The sequence below is a fragment of the Pelobates fuscus genome, chromosome 13 (assembly GCF_036172605.1).
Source record: "Pelobates fuscus isolate aPelFus1 chromosome 13, aPelFus1.pri, whole genome shotgun sequence".
Classification (NCBI taxonomy): domain Eukaryota; kingdom Metazoa; phylum Chordata; class Amphibia; order Anura; family Pelobatidae; genus Pelobates; species Pelobates fuscus.
The window spans coordinates 38529414-38548689 of NC_086329.1; the positions used below are offsets into that span (position 1 = coordinate 38529414).

Genomic DNA, 19276 nt, shown 5'->3' on the forward strand with positions numbered 1-19276 from the left:
TATAGACCATAATAAAATCTTCAATATTTGATATAGACAATGATTGGCACTTCTGCTTTGGAGGCCTTGAATTATGGCTATTGGGGAAATTTCAGGATATTTTCTGGAGAATTTCTTTTATACGAGTTCCTGATGACCAGTTATGGAAGCTACCTAGAACGAGAGCAGAAAGATGTCCAAGCACACACCAAGAGTTTCTAAAACGCAGACTTTATTTGGGCATTAAAGCTGGCACCGGTCTTGCTGTCACAGAGGCTGTCGAGCGCAAGAACTTTAAAAGGGCTCTGTGACAGAGCCCAAATGGTACCAACTTCAATGTCCAAATAAGGTCTGCATTTAAGAAACTGTTTGCACCTGAACATCGTTCAGCTACTGTCTATTGCATTAGAATTCTGCACCCCAGTCGTAGTGGCATCACAGAAGAATTTTCTGTTATTGAGGATGTGCAGACCCTTCTGTGTTAGAGCAAAATACCTTATTTATACAAACTAATATCTCAAAATATTTTAAATGATTTAGAAACATGATATGTTAAGATTTTTCAGTAAAGTTATGTTCTACACACTACAGAAAAATATGTTCTCCAAGAAAGGTTGACAATAAGGTGTCAAAGAGGAACATCTTACAACCTACAGATGGCCCCGCTAGTATTATTATTATTGGTATTTATATAGGGCCAGCTTATTCCGCAGCGCTTTACAGTAAAAGGGGAATTTGCCAAATGAGACAATAACAAAATGTGACAGGAACTATAGGTAGCTGAGGACCCTGCCCAAACGAGCTGACAGTCTAGAGGAGGTGGGGTATAAAAACCACAATAGGAATGGTATTGATATAGACATGGTGGGAAAGTAGGAGAACTGGAGGTGAGAAAGAGCAAGAGGAAGAGAGCAAGAGGAAGGTTTGAGAGATAGAAGTTACTCTTGGAGGCCATAAGCAATCCTAAAAAGATGGGTTTTGAGGGACCTTTTGGAGGATTCAGGACTAGGTGGAGTCTGATAGGGGTAGGCAGGCGAAAGGAGCCACCCGTGAGAAGTCTTGCAGGAGTGAATTTGCAGTAAGGGTGCGAGCAGCAGACAGGAGAAGGTTGCCAGTAGAGCGGAGAGACCGAGATGGGGCATACCTATGAATCAGTGAAGAAATGTAAGAGGGGCTATAGTTGGTTAGAGCATTATAGGCATTGGTTAGTATTTGAAATTGACACCTGTAGGGGACAGGAAGCCAGTGGGTGGATCAACAGAGGGGTGAGGTGTTAGAAGAGCCATAGGAGAAAGAACAGATTGCAGGGGGTAGCGGTACGGCTTCTGGGGAGACCAATTAGGAGATAATTACAGTAATCAATGCGAGAGATCACTAGAGCGTGAACAAGCTCCTTTGGCAGCATCTTGCATAAGAAAGGGGCGTATGCGGGCAATGCTTTTAAGTTAGAATCAACCAGTTTTAGCAACAGACTGGACATGAGGTGCAAAGGTGAAGCCAGGATCAAAAGTGACACCAAGACAGCGAGCTTGAAGGGATGGGGTGAGGCAGGAACCGTCAACCTGCAGGGAGAGTGAAGGAGGATCAATGTTATGAGGTTGAGTTTCAGAAAGCGGGAGGACATCCAGTCAGAGATAGAAGAAAGGCAATTGGTGACACGTTGTAGGACAGCAGGGGAGAGGTCAGGGGAGGAGAGATATATCTGGGTGTCGTCAGCGTACAGGTAGTAGTGGAATCCAAATTAATTAATGAGTTTGCTAAGAGAGGCAGTAGAGAGAGAGAACAAAAGGGGACCAAGAACTGAACATTGAGGGACTCCGACTGAGACAGGATGAGGAGAGGAGGTGCTGTTGAAAAAAAAAGAGACACTATAGGAGCATTTGGAGAGAGAGGAGGAGAACCACGAGAGGGCTGAGATTGAAAAGTCATACTACTTTCTCCCCGGCCAGACGGGAGGGGCCTCGCACCCGGTGGCACACAGGGCAAACCGCCGGGCCCTCTCCCAATGTTTTGTCCTCGGTCATGGACCGAGGACCTGACAAGTCATGCTGCCCTATTTTCGGCAGATTTTACCCATTTTCAGCCGAAATTTCGGTGCATCCCTAAAAATTAGCCCATATAACGTATTTTCACCAATAACACAAATTTAAAAAACAAAATAAAAATCTTGCCTACCTTCCTTCTCAGACCATAATAACCGTGAATCCTTCAGTTGTAGTGTCGCTCTCTTCCAACATTCTGGAGTCTTTAAATAGTATCTCACACAGGGTTCTAATGAACAAAGAACAAAATATTAGTCTTCTGCAACATTTATGTACATATGTCTCCCCAGTACACAGATGCCTCAAAAGCAAAAACGAAATACTAGTTTTAAGCTGCCAAAATTGAATCTAAAGCTCATGGGCCATCTGAAAAGGTAAACATAGTAAGAATGCTTGTCCGTCTATCTAGATGGTAGTGTGTGAAATGTGACATACTACACACACATTATATAAACACACACATATACCCACATAGTATCCCATGTCACTTTCGCTAGTTAAAGGTCAAAATAAGATAAATAGCAATGTATACATGATATTTAGCACACACTTTCGAGTATCATCAAGCATTGCTTAACAAGGTAAACAAATTTGTTTACAACTTAAAGCTGAATTAATCTTTGTTGCTTATTATTGATTACAACCACTTTGGTTAAAGAACATAAATCTAATTAACTATTTGCATATTGAGTCAGTAGCTTGAGTACCCGCTGTCTCCATGCTGTACACAATAAATCATTAGGGAACAATAGATTCCTATGTCAAGTTATTTATCATGGCATTTGCATAAAGAAAAGATGTGGTAAGGAGATTCAAAGGATGGGGTTAAGAAAAAAAGAGAAAGAGAAAAAAAAAAGACTGTGAAAAGGATATCAAAGAAAACACAAAATAAACATAATATAGGGTGATAGTATCCAGTGATAATCATAATCACTAGTACAGTGTTACACATTAAAAGGAGTATATGAGTTGCACGTCAAGCCCTGTTTTTTTTAATATTCTTTTTTTTTGTGTGCATAAAGAGTACAAACATGCTGTTAATGCCACAATAGCTGGTACCGGCATCTCATAGTGAACATTCATATGGAATAGATTAAGACTGCATGTTTTTTTACAATATTCAAGCGTAACTTCAGTACATAACAACAAAGTAGCGTAAGTGTGGATATAGGATGAGTATTAACAATAAAATGAAATAAACCACAAAGATATGAATCCCTAGAACATGGCTGTCCTTGCTAGATATGTCAGGCAATGTGGTGGTTCATACCAGGGCCGGCCTTAGGGGTGTGCGAGCTGTGCGGCCGCACAGGGCGCCATGTAGCAGGGGGCGCCGTGCGGCCGCACAGCCGGCCGGGATTTAAAAAAAAAAATAATTTTTTTTTTTCAAATTTGCAGCGGGGGCGGAGCTTACCGTGCGGCGGGGGCGGAGCTAAAAGCGCCGGAAAACTGCTGCAGGGGAAGCAGGAAGGAGTCCCTGCTTCCCCACCAAACAGTCACCAGGAGCTGCACTGCCTCCACAATGAACTCCACAGGTAACTGTGGGATTGTCAGGTGAGTGTGACTCTCTGCCTGTGTGTATTACTGTCTGTGTGTGTATGACTGTCTGCCTCTGTGTGTCTGTGTGTATGACTGTCTGCCTGTGTGTGTGTGTATGACTGTCTGCCTGTGTGTGTCTGTGTGTGTGTGTATGACTGTCTGCCTGTGTGTGTCTGTGTGTGTGTGTATGACTGTCTGCATGTGTGTGTCTGTGTGTGTGTGTATGACTGTCTGCCTGTGTGTGTGTGTGTGTGTGTATGACTGTGTGTGTCTGTGTGTATTACTGTCTGCCTCTGTGTGTGTCTGTGTGTATTACTGTCTGCCTGTGTGTGTGTGTGTGTGTGTGTGTGTATGACTGTCTGCCTGTGTGTGTCTGTATGACCGTCTGCCTGTGTGTGTCTGTGTGTGTGTATGACTGTCTGCCTCTGTGTGTGTCTGTGTGTATGACTGTGTGTGTCTGTGTGTATTACTGTCTGCCTCTGTGTGTGTCTGTGTGTATTACTGTCTGTATCTGTGTGTATGACTGTCTGCCTGTGTGTGTCTGTGTGTGTGTATGACTGCCACTGTGTGTCTGTGTGTATTACTGTCTGCCTCTGTGTGTGTGTCTGTGTGTATTACTGTCTGCCTCTGTGTGTGTGATTGTGTGTATGACTGCTTCTGTGTGTATGATTGCTTCTGTGTGTATGGCTGTCTGCCTCTGTGTGTATGGCTGTCTGCCTGTGTGTGTCTGTGTGTATGGCTGAGTGCCTGTGTGTGTCTGTGTGTATGACTGTCTGCCTGTGTGTGTCTGTGTGTATGACTGTCTGCCTGTGTGTGTCTGTGTGTATGACTGTCTGCGTGTTTGTCTGTGTGTATGACTGTCTGCGTGTGTGTGTGTGTATGACTGTCTGCGTGTGTGTGTGTATTACTGTCTGTGTCTGTGTGTATGACTGACTGTCTGCCTGTGTGTGTGTGTGAGACTGTCTGCCTTTGTGTGTCTGTGTGTGTGTGTATGACTGTCTTCCTGTGTGTGTGTATGGCCGTCTGACTGTGTGTGTGTGTGTGTGTGTCACATACAACCAATACACGCATATCACACACTGTTAATACACCCATTACAAATATCACACATAGCATACATATCACACACCGTCATCACACCTACTATCACATACACAGACAACACAAACATTACAGCATACATGGATGACGGGGACGGGGGCGGAGCTTACCGTGCGGCGGGGGCGGAGCTAAAAGCGCCGGAAAACTGCTGCAGGGGAAGCAGGAAGGAGTCCCTGCTTCCCCACCAAACAGTCACCAGGAGCTGCACTGCCTCCACAATGAACTCCACAGGTAACTGTGGGATTGTCAGGTGAGTGTGACTCTCTGCCTGTGTGTATTACTGTCTGTGTGTGTATGACTGTCTGCCTCTGTGTGTCTGTGTGTATGACTGTCTGCCTGTGTGTGTGTGTATGACTGTCTGCCTGTGTGTGTCTGTGTGTGTGTGTATGACTGTCTGCCTGTGTGTGTCTGTGTGTGTGTGTATGACTGTCTGCATGTGTGTGTCTGTGTGTGTGTGTATGACTGTCTGCCTGTGTGTGTGTGTGTGTATGACTGTGTGTGTCTGTGTGTATTACTGTCTGCCTCTGTGTGTGTCTGTGTGTATTACTGTCTGCCTGTGTGTGTGTGTGTGTGTGTGTGTGTGTGTGTATGACTGTCTGCCTGTGTGTGTCTGTATGACCGTCTGCCTGTGTGTGTCTGTGTGTGTGTATGACTGTCTGCCTCTGTGTGTGTCTGTGTGTATGACTGTGTGTGTCTGTGTGTATTACTGTCTGCCTCTGTGTGTGTCTGTGTGTATTACTGTCTGTGTCTGTGTGTATGACTGTCTGCCTGTGTGTGTCTGTGTGTGTGTATGACTGCCACTGTGTGTCTGTGTGTATTACTGTCTGCCTCTGTGTGTGTGTCTGTGTGTATTACTGTCTGCCTCTGTGTGTGTGATTGTGTGTATGACTGCTTCTGTGTGTATGACTGCTTCTGTGTGTATGGCTGTCTGCCTCTGTGTGTATGGCTGTCTGCCTGTGTGTGTCTGTGTGTATGGCTGAGTGCCTGTGTGTGTCTGTGTGTATGACTGTCTGCCTGTGTGTGTCTGTGTGTATGACTGTCTGCCTGTGTGTGTCTGTGTATGACTGTCTGCCTGTGTGTGTCTGTGTGTATGACTGTCTGCGTGTGTGTGTGTGTATGACTGTCTGCGTGTGTGTGTGTATTACTGTCTGTGTCTGTGTGTATGACTGACTGTCTGCCTGTGTGTGTGTGTGAGACTGTCTGCCTTTGTGTGTCTATGTGTGTGTGTATGACTGTCTTCCTGTGTGTGTGTATGGCCGTCTGACTCTGTGTGTGTGTGTGTGTGTGTGTGTCACATACAACCAATACACGCATATCACACACTGTTAATACACCCATTACAAATATCACACATAGCATACATATCACACACCGTCATCACACCTACTATCACATACACAGACAACACAAACATTACAGCATACATGGATGACGGGGGGGGGGGGGCGCTGTGAAGATTTTTCGCACAGGGCGTCTAAATGCCTAAGGCCGGCCCTGGTTCATACAATATATGCTCAATCACTCTATGAAGCATGTAACTGCAAGATTAATAGAGGAAAAAGAGAAGAACGATAAACTCCACTGGTTAAATACATTGAGCTGTTTTTGCAGCTGGGTGAATAGCTCATTATTGGAGAAGGAGACAACTAAAGAATAGTTGGCATTATTAACTGTGAGAATGGCATTTTAACAACCCAGCCCTGCAAGACACTGACATGCCTCCTAACCAATGCCCCTACTTGCAGCCAAAGTTCCTGGAAAGTCCGTTCCGATCCTCTCCCCATAGTCAGCCCAGGTTTCCGCTGGGGTTTGCAGTTGCAGAGCTGTGGTCTTGCGCTCCCAGCAGCAGAAGGCAGAGATCTTTCGTTTAGGCTCGTGCTGAAGGCAGGGGAGCAGATTCTCTTGCTGGTGAGGTGAGTGAGAACGGGAACACCCCATGGTATGTAGAGGAGCCGTCCGCCGTCCGCAGCTTTTTACGCCATATCCTTTTTGGCACCTTTTGGGAGACACGTGTGGGATGCTTATGCTTGCGGTAGTGAGCAGCGTGAGCAGCGTGGCGGCTCCGAGGAGCCACTGATTGATCAACAGGAGCGGAGGTGCCAGATTTTTCAAGATGTACTGTTTTGAATAGTCGCTTTCGTGCTTTTCGGGTCCTCTGGTGTCAGAGTGTCAGCATTAATCATTGTTTTATAGCGCAATGTGCCAGGAGCTAGTGGAAAGCACGTCTGGCCATCTTGGATATCAGGCCCCGCCCCCCGTCATGCCCTGTTTTAAGGGAATGAATGAGTAGAAAACTGGAGAGACTTAACACACAACCAAAAAGGCTCAATCTACTTTACGAGCAGAAAATAAGTGTTCCATTTAAAAATGGAAGATTCTCTAGGACTGATTCACAGCTGACTGAAGAAGCTCAGGAAGGAGTGAAACGCACTTTGGCTGCTACAGGACCTCTTTTATACAAGGGACATTATTTTATGTTTTTATTCTATTTTATATTTTATGAAAAAAATGATATGTATTTAATTTATTTTTCGTTATATATTTTACAGTATTTTATTATTTTTATTATGTTTATTAATAAATGTACTAGTACTCTCTGAAACCTCAGGAAGCTTCATTGGGAAGTGCCACCCCCTACCTCCCCTCCCCACCCCCCCACAGTGGCACATTACCTGTATACCTTAGAGCCGGAAATGTTAGGTTCTAAAACCTAACCTTTGTTGGTTTTACATTGGACACAATACACATTGGATGCTTTTCGCTCTTATTTTTAACGGAGGAAACATCTTAATGAAGGAGTGGTGTGATGTTGCCCTAAGAGCATGACAACCTTATATACAGAGCCAACATACATAGACTCCACTACATGTGAGTGAACCAATCTCAAAAATAGATACATTGCTTATATTTATTACCATCTGCACTTTAGTTTGTTTCATTTCTGTTTACATACCTATATATGCACGGGGTAAGTTACCCCTTTCATTCTTTCACTTTAGTACTCCACTACAGGTATAAGTATCTTGAAAAGTGTATGTTTATTATGGTGTGTAGAGAAGAGGGTATCCCACACAAGTGTGTAGAGCTGCTATTAAATCATTCTGCAATTTGAGCCCTTTTTGGAGTAACACACCTCCTCCCTAAAGGAGGTTTTTTTTTATTTTAAGTGTAACATAAGCCTACCATCAAGCTGAAACACACTAGCTCCAATATTTTGGCATCCACTGATGCCTTCTTGAGGGACAAGCATTGGGTTGTCTACTTTTTCAAATGGTATGCAATGATGGGGATATTTTAAATTTTTAAGCTGCCATACTGTCTGAAAGGCAACATAGGCCCAGTAAACCAATCTGGCCAATTTCAATGTGTAAAAACAGAAATGGGCAAGCCTTATATTTGACACTGTAACTTTACAAAATTATGTTTCATATCTTGACATCTGTTTATATGAAATTAAAGTCCTATTTCTCATGAACAAAATGAAATATAATAAGTGTGAGTACACCTAATATGATAGAGGTACATTTTTACTATTATAAAAAATAGTAATAAGCAATATATATTGTTACAGTATCACGTCTCTACATCTGCAGTACTCTTAATTTGCTTTTCCACTTACCTTTAAAAAGGAGAGACAATGGATAAAATACACACTATAGGGGCGTGGCCTGCTACTGGAGCTGAGCGGACGCATGTAAGATCAGCTCCGGCACACAGAGACCGAAAGAGCAAAAATAAACGGAACACTGAGCGCAAAACCTGCTATAAACCCACATACCGATCGGGGGAAGCAGACACCATGTCGCAAAGACAGAAAACTAAAGCGGGAAAATCCGATCGAGCTTCGTTTTTCTTAACGAAAACTGCGGCCTCCAGATTGAGAGAGAATCAGGAGCCTGCACAAGATGGCGGCACCCAGGAAATGCGGGAAACTTCCCCCTCGCCACACACATCGCCTCCTCGTACACCAGATGAACAACCCCTGACGATGGGAGGCATCAGGGTGATGATGGAAGATTTCACAGCCAATATACAAAAGAACATGAAGAAGCAACTTCAAGAGCTGAAGATTGAATTACACAAAGAGGTGCAGGAGATAGGTAACCGCACCACACAAATAGAAACGAAATTAGACGAACACGCTGTGGCCCATAACAGCCTGGCAGACAAGATTCAAGAGCTAGAGAACGTTTTGGAAACACATAGACTCAAATTAGCAGACATGGAAGATAGAGCGAGGAGAAATAACCTCCGGTTTCGTGGCATCCCAGAGTCTATACAGACGGCTGACCTCCACAATTATCTGTCCAACATATTCCAAGCTCTTACTCCAGAAATCCACCCTGATCAACTGATAATTGATAGAGCGCACAGATTGCACAGACCTAAACACCTACCGCCTACAGCAGCGAGGGATGTGATCACTAGAATCCATTTCTTTCACGCTAAAGAAAGAATCATGAAAGCCAGTAGAAATACAGGCATGCCTGAAGAATATAAATTTATTAAGGTATTTGCGGACTTATCGGCAGAAACCCTGAACTTCAGGAAATCAATGTCGCCCATCACCACGATCCTGAGAGAACAGAATGTGAGCTATCGCTGGGGATACCCTGCCAAACTCCTAATTTCGCACCAAGATGCGGTCCATATGGTTGCAGATATAACACACGGCATTCGCAAGCTAAAGGACTGGGGACTGCCGCTGCCACCCATTGGACCTGAAAAATCGGCGAAAGTTCCAAGAATGTCGCCGGAATGGTCATCTCAGTGAAGAGCTCGAGATATACGTAACTATATCACATAAGCACATACACACCAAACTAACAAGAAAGTTCTTAGATCCTGCTAAATCCCAACAGACATTCTCATCGTTAACCCCTTAACACCGCAGCCAAATGTACAAGTTGTGAACAGAACAAAACGTAAACAAAACCTGGCATTTGCGCTATATGTCTGTCCAACCGTAATTCACCTCTTTCATATGAAATGCATCCCCCCTTATTATATATCATTTTATTCAGGGGAAACAGGGCTTTCATTTAACATCAAATATTTAGGTATTAAACATAATTTTATATAAAAAATATATAAAAAAATGGGAGAAAAAAAAATTTTTTTATTTTTTTTTAGTTCTATGTGACATTTTAACTGTGGATGTCAAAATACTGTTTGCTTTTACTGCAATACAATACACATATTTGTATTCAGCGATGTCTCACGTGTAAAACAGTACCCCCTATGTACAGATTTTATGGTGTTTTGGGAAGTTACAGGGTCAAATATAGCGTGTTACATTTGAAATTGAAATTCGCCAGATTGGTTACGTTGCCTTTGAGACTGTATAGTAGCCCAGGAATTAAATTTACACCCATAATGGCATACCATTTGCAATAGTAGACAACCCAAGGTATTGCAAATGGGGTATGTCCAGTCTTTTTTAGTAGCCATTTGGTCACAAACACTGGCCAAAGTTAGCGTTAGTATGTGTTTGTGTGTGAAAAATGCAAATTTTGGCCAGTGTTTGTGACTAAGTGGCTACTAAAAAAGTCTGGACAAACCCCATTTGCAATACCTTGGGTTGTCTACTATTGCAAATGGTATGCCATCATAGGGGTAATTTTCATTCTTGGGCTACCATAGGGTCACAAAGGCAACGTAAGCAATCTGGCGAATTTTAATGTGAAAAAAATGAAACACAAGCCTTATATTTGACGCTGTAACTTTTGAAAACACCATAAAACCTGTACATGTGGGGTACTGTTGTACTCGGGAGACTTCGCTCAACACAAATATTTGTATTTCAAAACAGTAAAAAGTATTGCAGCAATAATATCGTCCGTGTAAGTGCTGTTTGTGCGTGAAAATGCAGAAAACGTCACTTTTACTGGCGATAGCATCGTTGTAATACATTTTACTGTTTTGAAACACTAATATTTGTGTTCAGCAAAGTCTCCCAAGTAAAACAGTACCCCCCATGTACAGGTTTTATGGTGTCTTGGAAAGTTATAGGGTTAAATATAGTGCTAGCAAATTAAATTCCCTATACTTTCGGCATGGGTTGTCAGGCAGGTCCCGCTAATTGTAATTAATTAGGATACCTAATTATGTAAAATTATTACATAAATATATGTGTAGAATTAATATATGTATATATATATACATATGTGTATATATACATAATTTTTTTTAAATATTTTTATTTATATATGGGTATATATAGTGATATATACGTATATATTTATGTATATAGATATATATATTATGATATATATTATTTTGTTCTATGTGTATTTTGATATAAATATATATATATTATTATCACAATACAGTTAGAACGAAATAACACACATCTATATATTTTTTAATTATTTATTTTTAAATATTTTTTTAATTTTATTTTTTTACGTATTTACATATATTTTTTTATATTATGTATAAATATATATATATATAACAATAATTATATATATATATTTAATCAGTATCAGTCTACGTGTAATTTGATATTAATATATATATATATATATTTATTAATATTTAAATACACGTCGTGTATGTGTAAATGTGTGTGTGTGTGTGTGTGTGTGTGTGTGTGTGTATATGTGTATATATATATATATATATATACTTAGATCATATGTTAAAAGGCCTGAACTTGTGGAGGCCTGAATTTGTGGGAGGAGTAAGTCCCCTACTTAAACTCCCAGCCCCTACTCACCTCTGCCGTTCAGCTGATTGTTTGGTCCCCATAGCAACCAGCACTTCCGGTTCCCGCCAGAATTTTTCTCGTGTTTCCAGCAGACAGACGTTCAGTACAAGCCCTCCGTCCGTTCGTAGCCTCCAAGCCATTTTCCGGTCGAGGTACCCGGCTTCCGGTCTCAACACCGGCACGTACTCGTGAGTTAGGCGAAGGAAATAGCGTTCCGCTATTTTCCCGCCGTTCGGGCCTAAAAACGTGGGGGTAGGCTCCCTTTAAACTTAATCACACTATTACATGCTCGTTTAAACTAATCTACGCTCGCACCGGTACTTTTTCTCATCGTTTACATATCGTTTACATATCGTTTACATATCGTTTACATATCGTTTACATATCGTTTACATATCGTTTACATATTCATACGTTATTCACTATGTTAAGTACAAACACGACGCTCCTACACATATGCGATTAGATCTTATTTAAATAGGCTACTGTATGCATTTAGGTCTATTTTAAATAAATCTACATCAGGTTACTATTTAATACCTACTCGTCTGTTTAGTGTCATATATTTTACTCATTTTAATACCAGCCTTTTCGATTTTCTATCAATGTTAGACAGCAATATTCATTTTACTAACCTTAATACTCCCACTACTATTATAAAATATACGGCTCGCTACCCTAAATTTTCTGTAAAACGACACATATACTAACTTTGTCTAAACAGTAAATACACCCGGAACATTAAATACATGTGCTAAAGCATTTCTCATATAATCACGCCGCCACATATTTTTGACTTTACAGAATACTTCGGTTTCTCACTTTCTGAGCTAAGTTGATAGTTTCAAGGCCTTTTTCTTTACAGGAACAGGTACGGTATTTTATCACTCTTTGTCTTCACGGTCTAAGTAAAATTCATTTGAATATATAAAATTAAAATACAAAATTCATTACATACCATTGCACCTGTTGTTAACTATGTATATTTTGTTCAGTCAATCCTTAAGCTCCTGAATTTAACCTAGGCTTCCACCGGTCTACACTGGTAACCTACTACGTCCATACAAAATTTCTGTACGTCCTACCAAGGTATAGTCCTCTAATTTCTACTTACAAATCCTCTTACAAGACCTCACGTAGTCTCATCATCTCCTTTCTGCTTTTTCAGAAGCTTACGCCCACGATACGTTAATCTCGTTACTTTATTTTTTCTATCCAGACATACGGTCATACGGCCTCCAGGCTCTGGATCATACACCAAATCCTGACCCGGTACTCAGCCATACCTTCAGGTACTTACGCCCTTCCCAAATACGTCCATTTTCCAACCCTAGGCCTCATTCAGCCTTCTCAAAAAATAGGAAAAATCATCCCAATCAAACTCCATAAACATTCCAGATCCCTCAACGCAGGATCACGCATGTCGCCCCTATCAAAAAGAAAACAAATCATACGCCACCACGATACGTATAAATACATCAACATCTTTCTTAAATTCCCAGGATTCTTCAACGAGGACAGCCAGACGACAAGACTCACTACACTTAATCTGCCTAAAAGGTTCCAGAAACCATTTGCGTCCAGTTAAGGTTGGTATCCACACACCACTCCAGGCCACGCATTATACCCTTAGTATACAATCGAACTGGCTACAGGGTCTAGGCCTTACGCCTTAAGCTCACCCTATTAGTCCTAATCCTATCCTGCGGGGCCATCCATCCCTGCCCCACCTCAACACGGAGGTACGGCCCCATGCCCAAATCATAGTTAGAAGCCTCGCATGCCCTACTATAGGGCTCTAGTCAGGGCCTCACCCGTCACGGCCACACGTTTTGATCTTTCTTTACTGTCACCGAGAGGCCAACACCCCGCCACCACGTCTGTGGCAATCACGTCATAAGCCAAATCATAGGTAGAGCCTCTCACCGCCACTTGGCATTAGCAGGGCCTCACCTACCAAAACATTCAACAGTTAAACTCTTCGCTTCGGCATCTAGCATTACAGTCCAGTTCTTCCATTTACCTCACCCCCCACACACCCCAAACTTCCGTACTCCCTCACTAATGTATCTTCGCATAATCATTTCCTTTTTAGAATGTCCCAAGAACCCATGCCAACCGAAGAACTGACTGAAGATATACCATTCACGCCAACCAGACCCGAGTCTCCAAGCGATTCTCTCACCCTTTCAACCCCCACGTCCTTGAGAGCATGGACTATTCCCAAAATTACGGCCGAACTTAGGCTCAGGGGAATCCCCTTCCCGGCCACAGCCAGAAAGGCTGAACTTTATAGGCTACTGACCCACCAAGCCCCCGAGCCTAGGCCAGGCACTAGCTCTCAAGGACTACCACCAAGTTACAGCACGTCCAACCAGGATACCCTGGCAGAGATCTTGGCCAATCTTCAGGCCCTCAATAACAGACTATCCAAGGTGGAGAGCGCCATCTCCTCCCCAGGTACTACTGCGGTAGTCCCAGCTCCTATCACGATAGTCCCAGCCCCTATCACGATAATCCCAGCTCCTATCACGGCTGTACCCATCATACCTACATGCCCTCCCATACCCCCCCCCCTAGCACCAGGCACAACCATTACACCATTTGAGTCACCAGCACACTCCGTCCCTGACTCTATCAAGAAAGATATATTAGACGGGAAGGACGTGTGTCTGGTGTCTCTGCTCATAGCCTCCCAGGATGTTCTTGAGAACAAGGCCTTCAACTATGGTGACATTTCTGTGGTACTCAAGACGAGGGATCCCAGGCTTAATAAAAAATTATCAATCCCACAGTTTGTGATAGCCTTCGGGATATATAGAGATGTTATTTGCACAGTGTACCCCCACAGGAGAGAGGAGTTAGACCTTTATCTGCACAAGGTGGTGGATCTAGGCATCAAGTACGGGGGCTCCTCGTTCTATGACTACCACAAGTCAGTGCCAGCGAAGGCGGCGACCCATCTAAAACAGTTCAATATCAAAATGAACTGGGGTCAGATGGACACTGAATTGTTCTGTCGCCACTTCGCTGGACTCAGGCCCCTGGCTTGTGCCATATGCAACTCGACATCCCACATGGCGGACTTATGTCCAGTCGAAGCAGATCCCACCACCTCCACACCCACCTCTCACTCTTTCACACCTCACTCTACTTTCACCCCCTACAGCAAGTCATCAGGTGGTCTTCGGGATAAGCTAGGTAGGCCCATCTCCTTTCTAGGGAAGGCACAGGTGTGCAATAACTTTAACGCAGGCTCCTGCAGTTTCAGCGCCTGTAGATTATTGCACATCTGCTCCATATGTTTCAGGGCACATACTAAGACCATGTGTCCAGCCAGGTTGTCACCAAACAAATGACTAACCGACATAAACATCGACAACCTGGTTTTTTTATCTAAGGTCTCACCCTAGCAGGCATCTGGTAGATTATCTCACCACAGGGTTCACTAAAGGGTTTCTCACGGGTATAGTTGCCATTCCCCCAGGTACATTAGAATGTCCTAATCTACAGTCTGCACGTTTAGACCCAGTCTCCACAGACTCCCTCATTGCCTCAGAAATCACCAACGGGTTTATGATAGGCCCCTTCACCTCTTCACCATTTTCCTCCTGGCACACTAACCCCATTGGCATCGCTACTCACAAATATTCTAATAAAAAACGTTTAATTATTGATTTATCGGCACCGCACTCCTCTTTTGTTCCTAGCATAAACGCACTCATTCCAGCAGACGAATTTTCACTTCAATACGTAACCATCGACGACGCCATACATTCCATAATTTCATCTGGTAACCGACCCTGGCTTAGCAAAACGGACATTACTAACGCTTTTAAATTACTACCCATGCACCCCTCACTCTGGCACTTACACGGTATTAAATGGCGTGATCTATACTACTTCTCTACACGACTCACTTTCGGTTCTCGTAGCAGCCCCAAACTGTTCGACATTTTCGCAGAGTCGTTGTGCTGGCTGCTCCTGAACATCACCAGGTGTCACTCCGTTATCCACTACCTCGACGACTTTTTACTTATAGAGCCAGGGTCAACATCACCCACATCAATCAAAAGCACTACTGCACTATTTGCCACACTTGGAGTCCCTTTGTCCCCAGCCAAAACTATAGGCCCCACTACCAAATTGACCTTTCTGGGGATAGAACTGGACTCGATTAACCTCAAAGCTAGCCTCCCTCACGACAAACTGACACGTTTGAGAGGGGAAATAGACTTGTTCCTGCGGAATGATGTTTGCACTAGGAAGGAACTTCAGTCCCTTCTCGGATCCCTGAACTTTGCCATGCGCATCATTCCGCAGGGAAGATCTTTCATATCCAGACTTCTTTGCCTGATGCACGGAGTTCCGGACTCTGGCACAGTTTCTTTGGACCCCCACGCCAAGGCTGACCTAGCTATGTGGGGGAAGTTTTTGAAAGACTGGAATGGAATCTCCATGTTTATTCCCCCTCTCTCCACCTCTTCACCCATCATCCACACAGACGCAGCAGCCAATACCGGTTTTGCAGCCATTTTCGGGAACCACTGGTTCAGGGGCCATTGGCCCACTGAGACGGATGCCTTGCCAGGATTCAGAGAGACCTCAGCTTTATTTGAAATCTATCCCATTGTGGCGGCCGCACACACCTGGGGTCATCTCTGGTCTGGCAAGGCAGTCAAATGCTACTCTGATAACTCGGCAGCTTGCGAAATCGTGAACAAAGGGCGATCATCTTCCCTAACCATCATGCGGCTGATTCGCAAGCTGACCTGGTTGGCAGCATCCGGCCAGTTTCACTTAGTTTGTTTTCACATCCCGGGGATTCACAACACGGCCGCTGACGCTCTTTCTCGTTCTCAATTTCAGGCATTTTCTCAGGCACTCCCAACGGCTCACCTACAACCATCCAGGACACCACGGTTCCACGAGCTAATCCTGGATTAAGCACACTCTTGAACCACGCTAGAGCACTCACTCACCAAGCATTATCACCAAACACGGCTATCACTTACAATAGGGCACTTAATATATTTAATAAATTCACTGCAGATTTCGGTCTACAAGGTGACTTCTCTATTCAAACCATGGTGGCTTTTGCCTCCTTTTGCCACCTACACCTAAAACTATCCCACAACACCATCAAACTCTATCTCACGGGGGTCCAGCACCACAGCCTCACCCTTTTCCCTAACAACACACCTTTCCTTTCTTCATATCCCATCAAAAAGGTTTTGAAAGGTATAACTAAGGTTTCACCTCCACTCTCTACCATTAGATTACCTATAGATGGGCCTATCTTCAGGTCACTTAGCAATCTCCTTGACACAGCCCCATTCGACATCGGCACTAATACGGTGATTAAATCTGCTATATATCTCGCTTTCTACGGTTTTCTCAGACCTAGAGAGTTCACCGTAATTTGCCAAGGAGATATAAAGCTAAGTCTTAAAATATCACACCTCACTAAGATAGAGGATCACTACCAACTTTCGATCCCTACAACTAAAACCAACCAATCACTACATCCTACTATAATTCCTCTCTTCCCTACTGATAATGCCTGATGTCCGGTTAAAGTATTAGATCACCTACGGTCATCTCTGCACGATCACCCACAGGACTCTCCGCTCTTAACACTACAAGGGCACCCGTTAACCACAGCTAAATTGATGGTTCATATCAGAATTTTGTTAGCTAAGCTCGGACACAACCCGACGACATTCTCTGGGCACTCCTTCCGTATAGGAGCCGCCTCTGCAGCCTCTAGCACTAACACACCGGTCCATATCATCAAGAGACTGGGACGGTGGAAATCCTCCATATATACGGCATATATTCCACAGCCAGAGAAAGAGCTTCGCCAAGCTTTTAGGAACTTGGTTTTGTAAAAAAAATGCAATAAAGTGTGTATTTCTCAAGTTTATCTTTTGCCCTCTTTTATTTACAGGCCCACTCGTACGTTGGTTTTTCGGCACACCACAACCAACTTTGCTCACAGTTACTATTCATTACGTATTTAAATTCCGAGCACAAGTTAAAAGGCCTGAACTTGTGGAGGCCTGAATTTGTGGGAGGAGTAAGTCCCCTACTTAAACTCCCAGACCCTACTCACCTCTGCCGTTCAGCTGATTGTTCCCACCCACCTACACCCTGTTATAAATACATTCTCCTTGGTGGGCCCTCTTTTATTTACAGGCCCACTCGTACGTTGGTTTTTCGGCACACCACAACCAACTTTGCTCACAGTTACTATTCATTACGTATTTAAATTCCGAGCACAAATATATAATATATATGATCTAAGTATATTTTATTTGTAACTGTAATTTTTTTAATTTATTTTTTGAACTAATATTTTTATTTTTTTTACAGGACAGGGGGCAGAGACAGTGTCAGCCAGTGATTTCACATCACTGGCTGACACACAGGATCAGTGATCACAGTGACTGCCTGTCACTGTGATCACCTCCTGCAGATTGGGTAATTGACCACAGGGGGGAGTGCCTGGGTGGTACAAGCACTCCCCCCTTCCAATCTGCAGGGGGATCATTGTGCCAGTTACGTGTGTCAGCCAATAGGCTGACACATGTAACACTGATCGCAGTGACAGGCTGTCACTGCGATCAGAGTGCTTTGAGATCGCAGTGACAGCCTGTCACTGCAATCAGACTTAGCAGATCGCGGTCACTGACCCCAGGGGGACTGCCTGGGGGGCCAGGTAAGTCCCCCGACCGCGATCTGCACAAGGGGAAAGCCGCCGGCCGCATGTGTCAGCCGATTTGAAATTGGCTGACACATGCTGAATACTGGTCGCAGTGACAGCCTGTCACTGCGATCAGAGACTGCAGATCGCGGTCACCGGCCACAGGGGGGGTTGCCCGGGGGGCCAGGCATCCCCCCCGACCGCGATCTGCAGCGGGAGAATACCGCCGGCCACGTGGGCGGCATTAAAAGCGAGGACGTACTATTACGCCCGCCGGTGTTTAGAGCCGGTTTCTGCGTGGCGTAATAGTACGTCCTCCGGACTTAAAGGGTTAAAGCACAGTACAAGTTCGAATTGTTTATGGACTTATAGACTTTAAACCCGAAACATTGGCAGCTACCACAGCTGGTTAGACTCCGACTCTGCCCAATATAATACTGATATCGCATAAGGGTATGAACTGTGCACGAGATCCTGTCATCCACTTCAGTTTTGGCAGTTAATGCACACATGGGTTAAATAGAAGTTGGTGTCAAAATATGTTGGCTATTCTGACTTTATGTTCAGTTTATGTTTTAAGCAATAACTGTTTTGTGAAAACGTACAAACTAGCGTTAAAATTGCTCTGAGGCCCCTAGGTGAATGACTGACATGTTAAAAGGCATCACCTGCAACCCCCCCATTACCCGCACCTACTGGTTAGGTGGCGGACCGCGGCCCCGGCTATGGGAGCCCACTTGGGTACACCACCCACTGACTGTTCTGACCCCCCCCTACACCCCTCACCCTCGACATACAAGTAACTGGTTGCACTCCATAAAGGTGCATTCCCTTAACCAAAATCAAAGATGGGCACACAATATTGTCGCAAAACAAATAGTACATATTGAGTAGCTATGGAAGAACAAAAATGGTATAGAAACACCTTTAACCCAACATGAAACTAGTAACCTATAATGTAAAAGGGTTAAACACGCCAGGCAAGAGACGCCTTTTATTGCAAGAACTTAGATCAAAAGAGATAGACATCGCCTGTATCCAGGAGACACATTTCCAAAAAGCTAAGACACCCGAATTGTACACCAAATACTTCCCTAATCAATACCATGCGATGTCCGCAAACAAAACGAAGGGGACATCCATTTTAATCCACAAAGATGTAGCATTTATTGAGCAAAAAAAAATGATAGACCCACA

The 19276-nt window shown here is 43.7% G+C and overlaps 1 long non-coding RNA gene across 1 annotated transcript in view; it reads right to left on the reverse strand.

The window, feature by feature from the left end:
• The window catches only part of LOC134582981 (uncharacterized), a 108566-nt gene that overhangs the window by 61877 nt on the left and 27413 nt on the right, over positions 1–19276 (reverse strand). Inside the window, exon 2 of the long non-coding RNA XR_010086294.1 lies at positions 2155–2250. This is a non-coding gene — a long non-coding RNA (uncharacterized LOC134582981). The remainder of the gene's footprint in view (positions 1–2154; positions 2251–19276) is intronic.